The 16,175-nt window shown below is 48.5% G+C and overlaps 1 long non-coding RNA gene across 25 annotated transcripts; it reads right to left on the minus strand.

The window, feature by feature from the left end:
- Positions 1-3,019: 3,019 nt before the first annotated feature.
- Positions 3,020-6,450, minus strand: LOC123731858 (uncharacterized). Of its 25 annotated transcripts, XR_006762870.1 has the most exons (13): positions 6,179-6,318; positions 5,885-5,924; positions 5,653-5,714; positions 5,455-5,491; positions 5,325-5,423; positions 5,195-5,231; positions 5,003-5,163; positions 4,709-4,748; positions 4,446-4,538; positions 4,217-4,377; positions 3,914-3,950; positions 3,592-3,758; positions 3,020-3,294 (listed from the first exon to the last, which is right to left on the minus strand). It is a non-coding gene; the product is annotated as an uncharacterized lncRNA (long non-coding RNA). The 25 variants fall into 25 exon arrangements; XR_006762873.1 differs by lacking the exon at positions 5,653-5,714 and having other exon boundaries at positions 4,149-4,247; positions 4,279-4,315; positions 4,477-4,538; positions 5,393-5,491; XR_006762869.1 differs by lacking the exon at positions 5,325-5,423 and having other exon boundaries at positions 5,455-5,553; positions 5,622-5,714.
- Positions 6,451-16,175: the final 9,725 nt, after the last annotated feature.

The raw sequence follows: 16,175 nt of genomic DNA on the forward strand, positions 1-16,175 counted from the left end.
CTCCTCCAACCTCATCCCCCTCTCCTCCTCTGACCTCATCCCCCTCTCTCCTCCTCCGACCTCATCCCCCTCTCCTCCTCCGATCTCATCCCTCTCTCCTCCTCCGACCTCATCCCTCTCTCCTCCTCTGACCTCATCCCCCTCTCCTCCTCAGGCCTCATCCCCCTCTCTCCTCCGATTTCATCCCTCTCTCCTCCTCCGACTTCATCCCCCTCTCCTCCTCCGACCTCATCCCCCTCTCATCCTCCCCGAACTCATCCCCCTCTCCTCCTCCGACCTCATCCCCCTCTCCTCCTCCGATCTCATCCCTCTCTCCTCCTCCGACCTCATCCCCCTCTCCTCCTCCGACCTCATCCCCCTCTCCTCCTCCGACCTCATCCCTCTCTCCTCCTCCGACCTCATCCTCCTCTCCTCCTCCTCCTCCGACCTCATCCTTCTCTCCTCCTCAACCTCATCCCTCTCTCCTCCTCCGACCTCATCCCCCTCTCCTCCTCCGACCTCATCCCCCTCTCCTCCTCCGACCTCATCCCTCTCTCCTCCGACCTCATCCCCCTCTCCTCCTCCGACCTCATCCTCCTCTCCTCCTCCTCCGACCTCATCCCCCTCCCCCTCTCCTCCTCTGACCTCATCCCTCTCTCCTCATCCCCCTCTCTCCTCCTCCGACCTCATCCCTCTCTCCTCCTCTTCCGACCTCATCCTTCTCTCCTCCTCCGACCTCATCCCCCTCTCCTCCTCCGACCTCATCCCTCTCTCCTCCTCCGACCTCATCCTCCTCTCCTCCTCCTCCGACCTCATCCCCCCTCTCCTCTTCCTCCGACCTCATCCCCCTCTCCTCCTCCGACCTCATCCTTCTCTCCTCCTCCGACCTCATCCTCCTCTCCTCCTCCTCCGACCTCACCCCCTCTCCTCCTCCGACCTCATCCCTCTCCTCCGACCTCATCCCTCTCTCCTCCTCCGACCTCATCCTCCTCTCCTCTTCCTCCGACCTCATCCCCCTCTCCTCCTCCGACCTCATCCCTCTCTCCTCCTCCGACCTCATCCTCCTCTCCTCCTCCTCCGACCTCATCCCCCTCTCCTCTTCCTCCGACCTCATCCCCCGCTCCTCCTCCTCATCCCTCTCTCCTCCTCCGACCTCATTCCCCTCTCATCCTCCGACTTCATCCCCCTCTCCTCCTCCTCCTCCTCATCCCTCTCTCCTCCTCCGACCTCATCCCTCTCTCCTCTTCCGACCTCATCCCTCTCTCCTCCTCCGACCTCATCCCCCTCTCCTCCTCCTCATCCCTCTCTCCTCCTCCGACCTCATCCCCCTCTCCTCCTCCTCATCCCTCTCTCCTCCTCCGACCTCATTCCCCTCTCATCCTCCGACTTCATCCCCCTCTCCTCCGCCTCCTCCTCATCCCCCTCTCCTCCTCCTCCTCCTCCGACCTCATCCCTCTCCTCCTCCTCCAACCTCATCCCCCTCTCCTCCTCCTCCTCCTCCTCATCCCTCTCCTCCTCCTCCGACCTCATCCCCCCTCTCCTCCTCCTCCAACCTCATCCCCCCTCTCCTCCTCCTCCAACCTCATCCCCCTCTCCTTCTCCTCCTCCTCCTCATCCCTCTCTCCTCCTCCGACCTCATCCCTCTCTCCTCCTCCTCCAACCTCATCCCTCTCTCCTCCTCCAACCTCATCCCTCTCTCCTCCTCCTCCTCCTCCGACCTCATCCCCCTCTCCTCCTCCTCCTCCGACCTCATCCCTCTCTCCTCCTCCGACCTCATCCCCCTCTCCTCCTCCTCCTCCAACCTCATCCCTCTCCTCCTCCTCCAACCTCATCCCCCTCTCCTCCTCATCCTCCGACTTCATCCCCCTCTCCTCCGCCTCCTCCTCATCCCCCTCTCCTCCTCCTCCTCCGACCTCATCCCTCTCCTCCTCCTCCAACCTCATCCCCCTCTCCTCCTCCTCCTCCTCCTCCTCCTCCGACCTCATCCCTCTCCTCCTCCTCCTCCTCCTCATCCCTCTCCTCCTCCTCCTCCAACCTCATCCCCCTTCTTTTTGTAAACCCCCCCCCGAAAAGTCAAGACGAAACAAAGGAAAAACTACAGCAGCAGCAGACAGAAAAAGAAATGTCCGTTGCTGGACTGTGGCCTCACCGCATCAGAGGAGATGTTGAATTATATTGTAAAATATAAGACTTATTTTTATTATCAAGCCGGGAGAAAAACACTTAAAAAAAAAAACCGCAACAAGACTCTCTGTTCCTTCTTTTCCCGTTTCGGCACGATGACGAGCGGCGTTCCACTGACGGATGACCACTTCCTGTTGTGTACTTCCTGTTTCCTGTGTTATAGGAGTCCTCTATTAACCGTAGTACTACACACACACACTACACAAACACCAGGTGGCGCTGTTCTGGTCTCAGGTCAGGGGGAGACAGAGGTAACACACGCACACACACACACACACACACACACACACACACACACACACACACACACACACACACACACACACACACACACACACACACACACACACACACACACACACACACACACACACACACACACACACACAGAGACACACACACACACACACACACACACACACACACACAGAGACACACACACACACACACACACACACAACACACACACACACACACACACACACACACACACACAGAGACACACACACACACACACACACACACACACACACACACACACACACACACACACACACACACACACACACAGACACACACACAACACAACACACACACACACACACACACACACAGACGTGTAGATGGTGTAGTTATGTTTTGATAATTATTTAGGTTTAATCCTCAGCCCCAGTGCCTCCTCTCCTCTACCTGCCTGACTATTTTTAATATATATTAATTTATATTTCTCCTTTTTTATTTTTGTATTAAAGGCAGTGAAGATTGACTAGATTAACTAGATTAACTAGATTAACTAGATTAACTAGATTAACTAACAACATATCGTGTCCTGTTTTGGGGGTTTTTGGGGGAGGGAAGAGGGTTTAGGAGAGAAGTTATTGATCGTGTTTTGACCACTGAGTAAAACTATCGTGTTTTTTTTTTTTGTTGCCAGAAGACATAGTTACATTTTTAAATCTTCAAACAAAATGTGACATTGTGATTGAGGACATTTATTGTATATTTCTGTGGCCGTGTTGTTCCTCAGACTTTGTACTGTGCCATTATGATGATGATGATGATGATGATGATGATGATGATGAAGAGTAATAAGAAGTGTATAGTTCATTTATCTGACGTTCATTACATCACCTGATCCTAGACGTGTTGATGGTGTAGATTACATCACCTGATCCTAGACATGGTGTAGATTACATCACCTGATCCTAGACATGTTGTAGATTACATCACCTGATCCTAGACATGGTGTAGATTACATCACCTGATCCTAGACGTGTTGATGGTGTAGATTACATCACCTGATCCTAGACATGTTGTAGATTACATCACCTGATCCTAGACGTGTTGATGGTGTAGATTACATCACCTGATCCTAGACATGTTGTAGATTACATCACCTGATCCTAGACATGGTGTAGATTACATCACCTGATCCTAGACGTGTTGATGGTGTAGATTACATCACCTGATCCTAGACATGTTGTAGATTACATCACCTGATCCTAGACATGTTGTAGATTACATCACCTGATCCTAGACATGGTGTAGATTACACCACCTGATCCTAGACATGTTGATGGTGTAGATTACATCACCTGATCCTAGACATGTTGTAGATTACATCACCTGATCCTAGACATGTTGTAGATTACATCACCTGATCCTAGACTTGTTGTAGATTACATCACCTGATCCTAGACATGGTGTAGATTACATCACCTGATCCTAGACATGTTGTAGATTACATCACCTGATCCTAGACATGTTGATGGTGTAGATTACATCACCTGATCCTAGACATGTTGTAGATTACATCACCTGATCCTAGACATGTTGTAGATTACATCACCTGATCCTAGACGTGTTGATGGTGTAGATTACATCACCTGATCCTAGACATGGTGTAGATTACATCACCTGATCCTAGACATGTTGACGGTGTAGATTACATCACCTGATCCTAGACATGGTGTAGATTACATCACCTGATCCTAGACATGTTGATGGTGTAGAATACATCACCTGATCCTAGACATGTTGTAGATTACATCACCTGATCCTAGACATGGTGTAGATTACATCACCTGATCCTAGACATGGTGTAGATTACATCACCTGATCCTAGACATGTTGATGGTGTAGATTACATCACCTGATCCTAGACATGTTGTAGATTACATCACCTGATCCTAGACATGTTGTAGATTACATCACCTGATCCTAGGCATGTTGATGGTGTAGATTACATCACCTGATCCTAGACATGGTGTAGATTACATCACCTGATCCTAGACATGGTGTAGATTACACCACCTGATCCTAGACATGTTGTAGATTACACCACCTGATCCTAGACATGGTGTAGATTACATCACCTGATCCTAGACATGTTGTAGATTACATCACCTGATCCTAGACATGTTGATGGTGTAGATTACATCATTACCTGATCCTAGATGTGTTGATGGTGTAGATTACATCACCTGATCCTAGACATGGTGTAGATTACATCACCTGATCCTAGACATGTTGTAGATTACATCACCTGATCCTAGACATGTTGATGGTGTAGATTACATCATCACCTGATCCTAGATGTGTTGATGGTGTAGATTACATCACCTGATCCTAGACATGGTGTAGATTACATCACCTGATCCTAGACATGTTGTAGATTACACCACCTGATCCTAGACATGTTGTAGATTACATCACCTGATCCTAGACTTGTTGTAGATTACATCACCTGATCCTAGACATGGTGTAGATTACATCACCTGATCCTAGACATGGTGTAGATTACATCACCTGATCCTAGACATGGTGTAGATTACACCACCTGATCCTAGACATGTTGATGGTGTAGATTACATCACCTGATCCTAGACATGGTGTAGATTACATCACCTGATCCTAGACATGTTGTAGATTACATCACCTGATCCTAGACATGGTGTAGATTACATCACCTGATCCTAGACATGGTGTAGATTACATCACCTGATCCTAGACATGTTGTAGATTACACCACCTGATCCTAGACATGTTGATGGTGTAGATTACATCACCTGATCCTAGACATGGTGTAGATTACATCACCTGATCCTAGACATGGTGTAGATTACATCACCTGATCCTAGACATGGTGTAGATTACATCACCTGATCCTAGACATGTTGATGGTGTAGAATACATCACCTGATCCTAGACATGTTGTAGATTACATCACCTGATCCTAGACATGGTGTAGATTACATCACCTGATCCTAGACATGGTGTAGATTACATCACCTGATCCTAGACATGTTGATGGTGTAGATTACATCACCTGATCCTAGACATGTTGTAGATTACATCACCTGATCCTAGACATGTTGTAGATTACATCACCTGATCCTAGGCATGTTGATGGTGTAGATTACATCACCTGATCCTAGACATGGTGTAGATTACATCACCTGATCCTAGACATGGTGTAGATTACACCACCTGATCCTAGACATGTTGTAGATTACACCACCTGATCCTAGACATGGTGTAGATTACATCACCTGATCCTAGACATGTTGTAGATTACATCACCTGATCCTAGACATGTTGATGGTGTAGATTACATCATTACCTGATCCTAGATGTGTTGATGGTGTAGATTACATCACCTGATCCTAGACATGGTGTAGATTACATCACCTGATCCTAGACATGTTGTAGATTACATCACCTGATCCTAGACATGTTGATGGTGTAGATTACATCATCACCTGATCCTAGATGTGTTGATGGTGTAGATTACATCACCTGATCCTAGACATGGTGTAGATTACATCACCTGATCCTAGACATGTTGTAGATTACACCACCTGATCCTAGACATGTTGTAGATTACATCACCTGATCCTAGACTTGTTGTAGATTACATCACCTGATCCTAGACATGGTGTAGATTACATCACCTGATCCTAGACATGGTGTAGATTACATCACCTGATCCTAGACATGGTGTAGATTACACCACCTGATCCTAGACATGTTGATGGTGTAGATTACATCACCTGATCCTAGACATGGTGTAGATTACATCACCTGATCCTAGACATGTTGTAGATTACATCACCTGATCCTAGACATGGTGTAGATTACATCACCTGATCCTAGACATGGTGTAGATTACATCACCTGATCCTAGACATGTTGTAGATTACACCACCTGATCCTAGACGTGTTTATAACTTTTTAACCAATTTCTGCTTTAAAAAAAATAAAACTGTGACATTTTTTTTTTTTCTAAATGAAACTACCTTGTTAGCCACCCGGTGTTGCTATGACGATGTTTAAACGTGTTGCTGCTAAGGTTTTGTACCCGTAGACTTCCTGATCTGGATGGATCTTAGTACTTCCTGTCCCTCAGTAGGGACTTCCTCCTTGTGTAACAGATAAATATGTCCCCCTCCCCCCCATCTTCCTCTGTGCGTTGTGCTTTATCTCCCCCCCCCCGAGACTAATATCAGTTCCTGACTGGTGTTTGTTTATTAATAAACAACAATATTTACCTCCAGACTCGGCGTGTTGCTTTCTTTACACAATGTTCACCCCTGGACTACACCGGATTATTGGGACGCAACCCTAAACTACACCGGACTATTGGGACGCACCCCTAGACTACACCGGATTATTGGGACGCACCACTAAACTACACCGGACTATTGGGACGCACCCCTAGACTACACCGGACTATTGGGACGCACCCCTAAACTACACCGGACTATTGGGACGCACCCCTAGACTACACCGGACTATTGGGACGCACCCCTAAACTACACCGGGTTATTGGGACGCACCCCTAGACTACACCGGACTATTGGGACGCACCCCTAAACTACACTGGACTATTGGGACGCACCCCTAGACTACACCGGATTATTGGGACGCACCCCTAAACTACACCGGATTATTGGGACGCACCCCTAGACTACACCGGACTATTGGGACGCACCCCTAGACTACACCGGACTATTGGGACGCACCCCTGGACTACACCGGACTATTGGGACGCACCCCTAGACTACACCGGACTATTGGGACGCACCCCTAAACTACACCGGACTCTTGGGACGCACCCCTAGACTACACCGGACTATTGGGACGCACCCCTAAACTACACCGGACTATTGGGACGCACCCCTAGACTACACCGGACTATTGGGACGAACCCTAAACTACACCGGACTGTTGGGACGCACCCCTAGACTACACCGGACTATTGGGACGCACCACTAAACTACACCGGACTGTTGGGACGCACCCCTAGACTACACCGGACTATTGGGACGCACCCCTAAACTACACCGGACTATTGGGACGCACCCCTAGACTACACCGGACTATTGGGACGCACCCCTAAACTACACCGGACTATTGGGACGCACCCCTGGACTACACCGGACTATTGGGACGCACAACTAAAATACACCGGACTATTGGGACGCACCCCTAGACTACACCGGACTATTGGGACGCACCCCTGGACTACACCGGACTATTGGGACGCACCCCTAGACTACACCGGACTATTGGGACGCACCCCTAGACTACACCGGACTATTGGGACGCACCCCTAGACTACACCGGACTATTGGGACGCACCCCTAAACTACACCGGATTATTGGGACGCACCCCTAAACTACACCGGATTATTGGGACGCACCCCTAGACTACACCGGACTATTGGGACGCACCCCTGGACTACACCGGACTGTTGGGACGCACCCCTAAACTACACCGGACTATTGGGACGCACCCCTGGACTACACCGGATTATTGGGACGCACCCCTAGACTACACCGGACTATTGGGACGCACCCCTAGACTACACCGGACTATTGGGACGCACCCCTGGACTACACCGGACTATTGGGACGCACCCCTAAACTACACCGGACTATTGGGACGCACCCTGAACTACACCGGATTATTGGGACGCACCCCTAGACTACACCGGACTATTGGGACGCACCCCTAGACTACACCGGACTATTGGGACGCACCCCTAGACTACACCGGACTATTGGGACGCACCCCTAAACTACACCGGACTATTGGGACGCACCCCTAAACTACACCGGACTATTGGGACGCACCCCTAGACTACACCGGACTATTGGGACGCACCCCTGGACTACACCGGACTATTGGGACGCACCCCTAAACTACACCGGACTATTGGGACGCACCCCTAGACTACACCGGACTATTGGGACGCAGCCCTAAACTACACCGGACTATTGGGACGCACCCCTAAACTACACCGGACTATTGGGACGCACCCCTAGACTACACCGGACTATTGGGATGCACCCCTAGACTACACCGGACTATTGGGACGCACCCCTAGACTACACCGGACTATTGGGACGCACCCCTAAACTACACCGGACTATTGGGACGCACCCTAAACTACACCGGACTATTGGGACGCACCCTAAACTACACCGGACTATTGGGACGCACCCCTAAACTACACCGGACTATTGGGACGCACCCCTAAACTACACCGGACTATTGGGACGCACCCCTAAACTACACCGGACTATTGGGACGCACCCCTAAACTACACCGGACTATTGGGACGCACCCCTAGACTACACCGGATTATTGGGACGCACCCCTAAACTACAACGGACTATTGGGATGCACCCCTAAACTACACCGGACTATTGGGACGCACCCCTAAACTACACCGGACTATTGGGACGCACCCCTAGACTACACCGGACTATTGGGACGCACAACTAAACTACACCGGACTATTGGGACGCACCCCTAGACTACACCGGACTATTGGGACGCACCCCTAAACTACACCGGACTATTGGGACGCACCCCTAGACTACACCGGACTATTGGGACGCACCCCTAAATTACACCGGGTTATTGGGACGCACCCCTAGACTACACCGGACTATTGGGACGCACCCCTAAACTACACCGGACTATTGGGACGCACCCCTAGACTACACCGGATTATTGGGACGCACCCCTAAACTACACCGGACAATTGGGACGCACCCCTAGACTACACCGGACTATTGGGACGCAGCCCTAAACTACACTGGACTATTGGGACGCACCCCTAGACTACACCGGATTATTGGGACGCACCCCTAAACTACACCGGACAATTGGGACGCACCCCTAGACTACACCGGACTATTGGGACGCAGCCCTAAACTACACCGGACTATTGGGACGCACCCCTAAACTACACTAGACTATTGGGACGCACCCCTAAACTACACCGGACTATTGGGACGCACCCCCAGACTACACCGGACTATTGGGACGCACCCCTAGACTACACCGGATTATTGGGACGCACCCCTAAACTACACCGGACAATTGGGACGCACCCCTAGACTACACCGGACTATTGGGACGCAGCCCTAAACTACACTAGACTATTGGGACGCAGCCCTAAACTACACTAGAAACTATTGAGACTCACCCCTACACTACACTAGACTATTGAGACTCACCCCTAGACTACACTAGACTATTGAGACTCACCCCTGGACTACACTACAGACTATTGAGACTCACCCCTAGACTACACTACAGACTATTGAGACTCACCCCTAGACTACACTACAGACTATTGAGACTCACCCCTGGACTACACTAGAGACTATTGAGACTCACCCCTGGACTACACTACAGACTATTGAGACTCACCCCTGGACTACACTAGATACTATTGACACTCACCCCTGGACTACACTAGAAACTATTGAGACTCACCCCTGGACTACACTAGATACTATTGAGACTCGCCCCTGGACTACACTAGATACTATTGAGACTCACCCCTGGACTACACTAGATACTATTGAGACTCACCCCTAGACTACACTACAGACTGAGACTCACCCCAAGACTACACTACAGACTATTGAGACTCACCCCTAGACTACAGAATATTGAGACTCACCCCTGGACTACACTAGATACTATTGAGACTTGCCCCTGGACTACACCAGACTATTGACACTCACCCCTGGACTACACTACAGACTGAGACTCACCCCTGGACTACAGACTATTGAGACTCACCCCTGGACTACACTACAGACTATTGAGACTCACCCCTAGACTACACTACAGACTGAGACTCACCCCTAGACTAAACCAGACTATTGAGACTCACCCCTGGACTACACTACAGACTATTGAGACTCACCCCTGGACTACACTACAGACTATTGAGACTCGCCCCTGGACTACACTACAGACTATTGAGACTCGCCCCTGGACTACACTAGAGACTATTGAGACTCGCCCCTGGACTACACTAGATACTATTGAGACTCACCCCTGGACTACACTAGATACTATTGAGACTCACCCCTAGACTACACTACAGACTGAGACTCACCCCAAGACTACACTACAGACTATTGAGACTCACCCCTAGACTACAGACTATTGAGACTCACCCCTGGACTACACTAGATACTATTGAGACTTGCCCCTGGACTACACTACAGACTATTGAGACTCACCCCTAGACTACAGACTATTGAGACTCACCCCTGGACTACACTACAGACTATTGAGACTCGCCCCTGGACTACACTACAGACTATTGAGACTCGCCCCTGGACTACACTACAGACTGAGACGAGCTCTTTGATTAGCACAAGCGTTTCCCCACCCAGCCGGGATAAAACACCCATCACTCAAATGTCATAATTATTAATTTATGCAATGATTTTATTTAACACACATATGACCAGATCCATGAAAATAAACGAGGACAAAGAAAAAACACTTTTTTTTTTTAAATCAACATGTAACCAGATTAAAGTTAATGGATGGATGTTTGGGAGAATGAAAATACGACCTATTTTTCCCCCCCCCCCCACGGGTAAAAGTCCAGTGCTCAGTCCGATCTCGTCCTGTGTCAATTCATTAGTAGGCAAACATCCTCCATAGATTCCTTTGAATCAGCTGTTGCATTGTGGGAGGGGGGGAAGGAGCATGGACACAGTTAAAAACAATATGCTACTTTATCTAGAAAATATCTTGTTCAACTTACTTCATTTGTTTTGACCACTTTTATTTTGTGGGTCCACCCCCCCAAAAAAAAATAAAGAGCTTTTCATTTCATACAAGCATATTTTCGTCTATGTTTCACTCTCCTCGCCGGCTCTACCTTGATGACCTTTGACCATTTTCCCCAAAAAGGAGGCAGGAGTCGAACACAAATCCAATAGAGAAAAGACTTTGGTCAAATATCTCCCCCCCCCCCCAAAAAAAAACGGTCGTCATCCTCCATTTTAAGAAACAAAACTGACCGTAGATGAAAGTCGAAGGCCGTGTCGGAGAGCGTCAAGGTGACTGCTGACCGACCGACCGACCGACTGTTCTACAAATCATCATAAATAATCGTTAAAAGGAATTTTATATCTTGATGATAATAATCAATAATCAATTCGCCTTGACTAATGCCCAAGGTTTGTAAGACAATGGGTTATAATAATTAGGCAAGGACTCAGCTTTCTGCGAAAGGTTTCTTGTAGCTTTATTCATGAGAACGTTCTGGCGTCAGGATAACAAAACAGTCATTATATAGTTCTTGCTAACTTACGCACATGCATTTACACACAATCCGTTGGTGACCTGCAACCCCCGTAAACTTCTCACGCTGTTTATCACTATCCAGAGCTCAGCCTGTTCCTTTCCTTCAAGGTTAGGAACTCTCTGAAGCTTTTACTCCCTTGACCATCTGCCTCTCTATCTGCCTCTCTATCTCTCTATACTAATTGCACACACACATTTCTTTCCCTCTCCATTGGTTCCTGGACTTTCCGGAACTAATCAGACCAATCGATCCCTACATTGATCATTACATTGATTATTCATTAATAACCATGCCCCGTATGACTAATAATTCATCATGGTTTATTGATTCATTTACCTTTATTAGATAATTCTCTTATCAATAACCAACTCTTTAATTATTTCTAGATCAGTTTATTAAAGTCAAATAACAATTTACCCACGATGCACTGCGGTTTCGATCCTCTCGGGTGCATCTGCAACAGACGAAAGTAGGACACCGACGTGGGGTTTTTCTCAGAGGTAAGAATCAGATCAACACGTCAGTCGGAAAAACAAACATGTATCTAAACTCCCATATATATATATATATATATATCAAACTCAGGAATATAATATAATGAGTACACATTGTACAATCAATTAGCGAGAGAGAACCTCAAATATTACATTTGTTTATATAAATATATATCAACTTTGTACACATCAAACAGGAACCAATTTGCCGGGATTTAAGTCAAATCTAATTTTATTGGTCACATAACACATGGTTAGCAGGTGTTAATTGGTCACATGGTTAGCAGGTGTTAATTGGTCACATGGTTAGCAGGTGTTAATTGGTCACATGGTTAGCAGGTGTTAATTGGTCACATGGTTAGCAGGTGTTAATTGGTCACATGGTTAGCAGGTGTTAATTGGTCACATGGTTAGCAGGTGTTAATTGGTCACATGGTTAGCAGGTGTTAATTGGTCACATGGTTAGCAGGTGTTAATTGGTCACATGGTTAGCAGGTGTTAATTGGTCACATGGTTAGCAGATGATAATTGCGAGTGTAGCGAAATGCTTCTAGTTCCCGACCGTGCAGTAATATCTAACAAGTAATCTAACAATTTCACAACAACTACCTTATACACACACAAGTGTAAAGGAATGAATAAAGAATATGTACATATAAATATATGGATGAGCGATGGCCGAACGGCATAGGCAAGATGCAGTAGATGGTATAGAGTACAGTATATACACCTATGAGATGAGTAATGTAGGATATGTAAACATTATATAAAGTGGCGTTATATAAAGTGACTAGTGATACATTTATTACGTCCATTTATTAAAGTGGCCAGAGATTTGAGTCTGTATGTTGACAGCAGCCTCTCTATGTTAGTGATGGCTGTTTAACAGTCTGATGGCCTTGAGATAGAAGCTGTTTTTCAGTCTCTCGTTCTCATCTTTGATGCACCTGTACTGACCTCGCCTTCTGGATGGTAACGGGGTGAACAGGCTAGTGGCTCGGGTGGTTGTTGTCCTTGATGATCTTTGATTTGGCCTTCCTGTGACATCGGGTGCTGTAGGTGTCCTGGAGGGCAGGTAGTCTGCCCCTGGTGATGCGTTGTGCAGACCGCACCACCCTCTGGAGAGCCTTGCGGTTATGGGCGGTGCAGTTGCCGTACCAGGCGGTGATGCAGCCCGACAGGATGCTCTCGATTGTGCATCTGTAAAAGTTTGTGAGTGTTTTAGGTGACAAAACAAATTTCTTCAGCCTCCTGAGGTTGAAGAGGCACTGTTCACCACGCTGTCTGTGTGGATGGACCATTTCAGTTTGTCCATGAACTTTGTCCATAAACTTTCCACCTTCTCCACTACTGTCCCGTCGATGTGGATAGGGGGCTGCTCCCTCTGCTGTTTCCTGAAGTCCACAATCATCTCCTTTGTTTTGTTGACGTTGAGTGAGAGGTTGTTTTCCTGACACCACACTCCGAGGGCCCTCACCTCCTCCCTGTAGGCCGTCTCGTCGTTGTTGGTAATTAAGCCTACCACTGTAGTGTCGTCTGCAAACTTGATGATTGAGTTGGAAGTGTGCATGGCCACGCAGTCATGTGTGAACATGGAGTACAGGAGAGGGCTGAGAACGCACCCTTGTGGGGACCCAGTGTTGAGGATCAGCAGAGTGGAGATGTTGTTTCCTACCTTCACCACCTGGGGGCGGCCCGTCAGAAAGTCCAGGACCCAGTTGCACAGGGCGGGGTCGAGACCCATGGTCTCGAGATTAATAACGAGGGTACTATGGTTTGGAGGGTGCTATGGTGTTGAATGCTGAGCTGTAGTCAATGAACAGCGTTCTTACATAGGTATTCCTCTTGTCCAGATGGGAAAGGGCAGTGTGCAGTGTGACGGCGATTGCATCGTCAGTGGCTCTATTAGGGCGGTAAGCAAACTGAAGTGGGTCTAGGGTGCCCGGTAAGGTGGAGGTGATATGATCCTTGACTAGTCTCTCAAAGCACTTCATGATGACAGAAGTGAGTGCTACGGGGCGATAGTCATTTAGTTCAGTTACCTTTACTTTCTTGGGAACAGGAACAATGGTGGCCATCTTGAAGCATGTGGGGACAGCAGACTGGGATAGGGAGAGATTGAATATGTCTGTAAACACACCAGCCAGCTGGTCTGCGCATGCTCTGAGGACGCGGCTAGGGATGCCGTCTGGGCCGGCAGCCTTGCGAGGGTTTAACACGTTTAAATGTTTTACTCACGTTGGCCACGGAGGAGAGCCCACAGGTTTTGGTAGCGGGCCGTGTCAGTGGCACCTTATTGACCACAAAGAGAGCAAAGAAGTTGTTTAGTTTGTCTGGGAGCAAGACGTCGATGTCCGCGACGGGGCTGGTTTTCTTTTTGTAATCCGTGATTGACTGTAGACCCTGCCACATACAGAGAAGACACTGACCCAGCTTGCCGACAAGAGAAGACACTGAACCAGCTTGCCGACGAGACACTGAACAAACTTGAAAACAAAGAGAAGACAATGACCCAACTTGACGACAAGAGAAGACAATGAACCAATTTGACGACAAGAGAAGACAATGAACCAACTTGACGACAAGACAATGAACCAATTTGACGACGAGAGAAGACAATGACCCAACTTGACGACAAGACAATGAACCAACTTGACAAACACATTAAAGAATTAGGTGGTAGATTTGGGCCTAGATTCAAACAGATCATAACGGCGATAGCAGACACCCTCGAGTTAGAAGTTCAGAACGAGAAAAAAAGTGTAGGCTATATAAAATAATGACGCTCAAATTAAAAAAACCATTAAAAACACACTAATGAGGATCAGCCTAATCGAGGTGTAGATTACATCTCACATTCCAGTGTTCAAACTTGTAAACAAGACTGCATGGGATCGCTCTTCTATTCGACACCGTGCAGCCAATGGCAATGTCCGCCTCAGGTATAATGCCGGGAGCCGCTTGTGGAAACAACAACTATGCAGACGTTTTCTAAAGCGGATGTGATTTAAATCGAGCTCCTAGATATAATTGATATAATTACCTACATCTACTACACGAGCACTAGAACACTGTTCCTGGAGAGCTACCGGCCTCTAGGGACCAACAGCAGGGTCGCTCTACAGGAACAGGGTTGGACCAATAGGAGGGTCTCTCTCCAGGACCAGGGTTGGACCAACGGGAGGGTCGCTCTCCAGGAACAGGGTTGGACCAACGGGAGGGTCTCTCTCCAGGACCAATAGGAGGGTCTCTCTCCAGGACCAATAGGAGGGTCTCTCTCCAGGACCAACGGGAGGGTCTCTCTCCAGGACCAACGGGAGGGTCTCTCTCCAGGACCAATAGGAGGGTCTCTCTCCAGGACCAATAGGAGGGTCTCTCTCCAGGACCAATAGGAGGGTCTCTCTCCAGGACCAATAGGAGGGTCTCTCTCCAGGACCAACGGGAGGGTCTCTCTCCAGGACCAATAGGAGGGTCTCTCTCCAGGACCAATAGGACGGTCTCTCTCCAGGACCAATAGGAGGGTCTCTCTCCAGGACCAATAGGAGGGTCTCTCTCCAGGACCAATAGGAGGGTCTCTCTCCAGGACCAATAGGAGGGTCTCTCTCCAGGACCAATAGGAGGGTCTCTCTCCAGGACCAATGGGAGGGTCTCTCTCCAGGACCAACGGGACGGTCTCTCTCCAGGACCAATAGGAGGGTCTCTCTCCAGGACCAATAGGAGGGTCTCTCTCCAGGACCAACGGGAGGGTCTCTCTCCAGGACCAATAGGACGGTCTCTCTCCAGGACCAATAGGAGGGTCTCTCTCCAGGACCAATAGGAGGGTCTCTCTCCAGGACCAATAGGACGGTCTCTCTCCAGGACCAATAGGAGGGTCTCTCTC

The sequence above is a fragment of the Salmo salar genome, unplaced genomic scaffold (assembly GCF_905237065.1).
Source record: "Salmo salar unplaced genomic scaffold, Ssal_v3.1, whole genome shotgun sequence".
Taxonomy (NCBI): domain Eukaryota; kingdom Metazoa; phylum Chordata; class Actinopteri; order Salmoniformes; family Salmonidae; genus Salmo; species Salmo salar.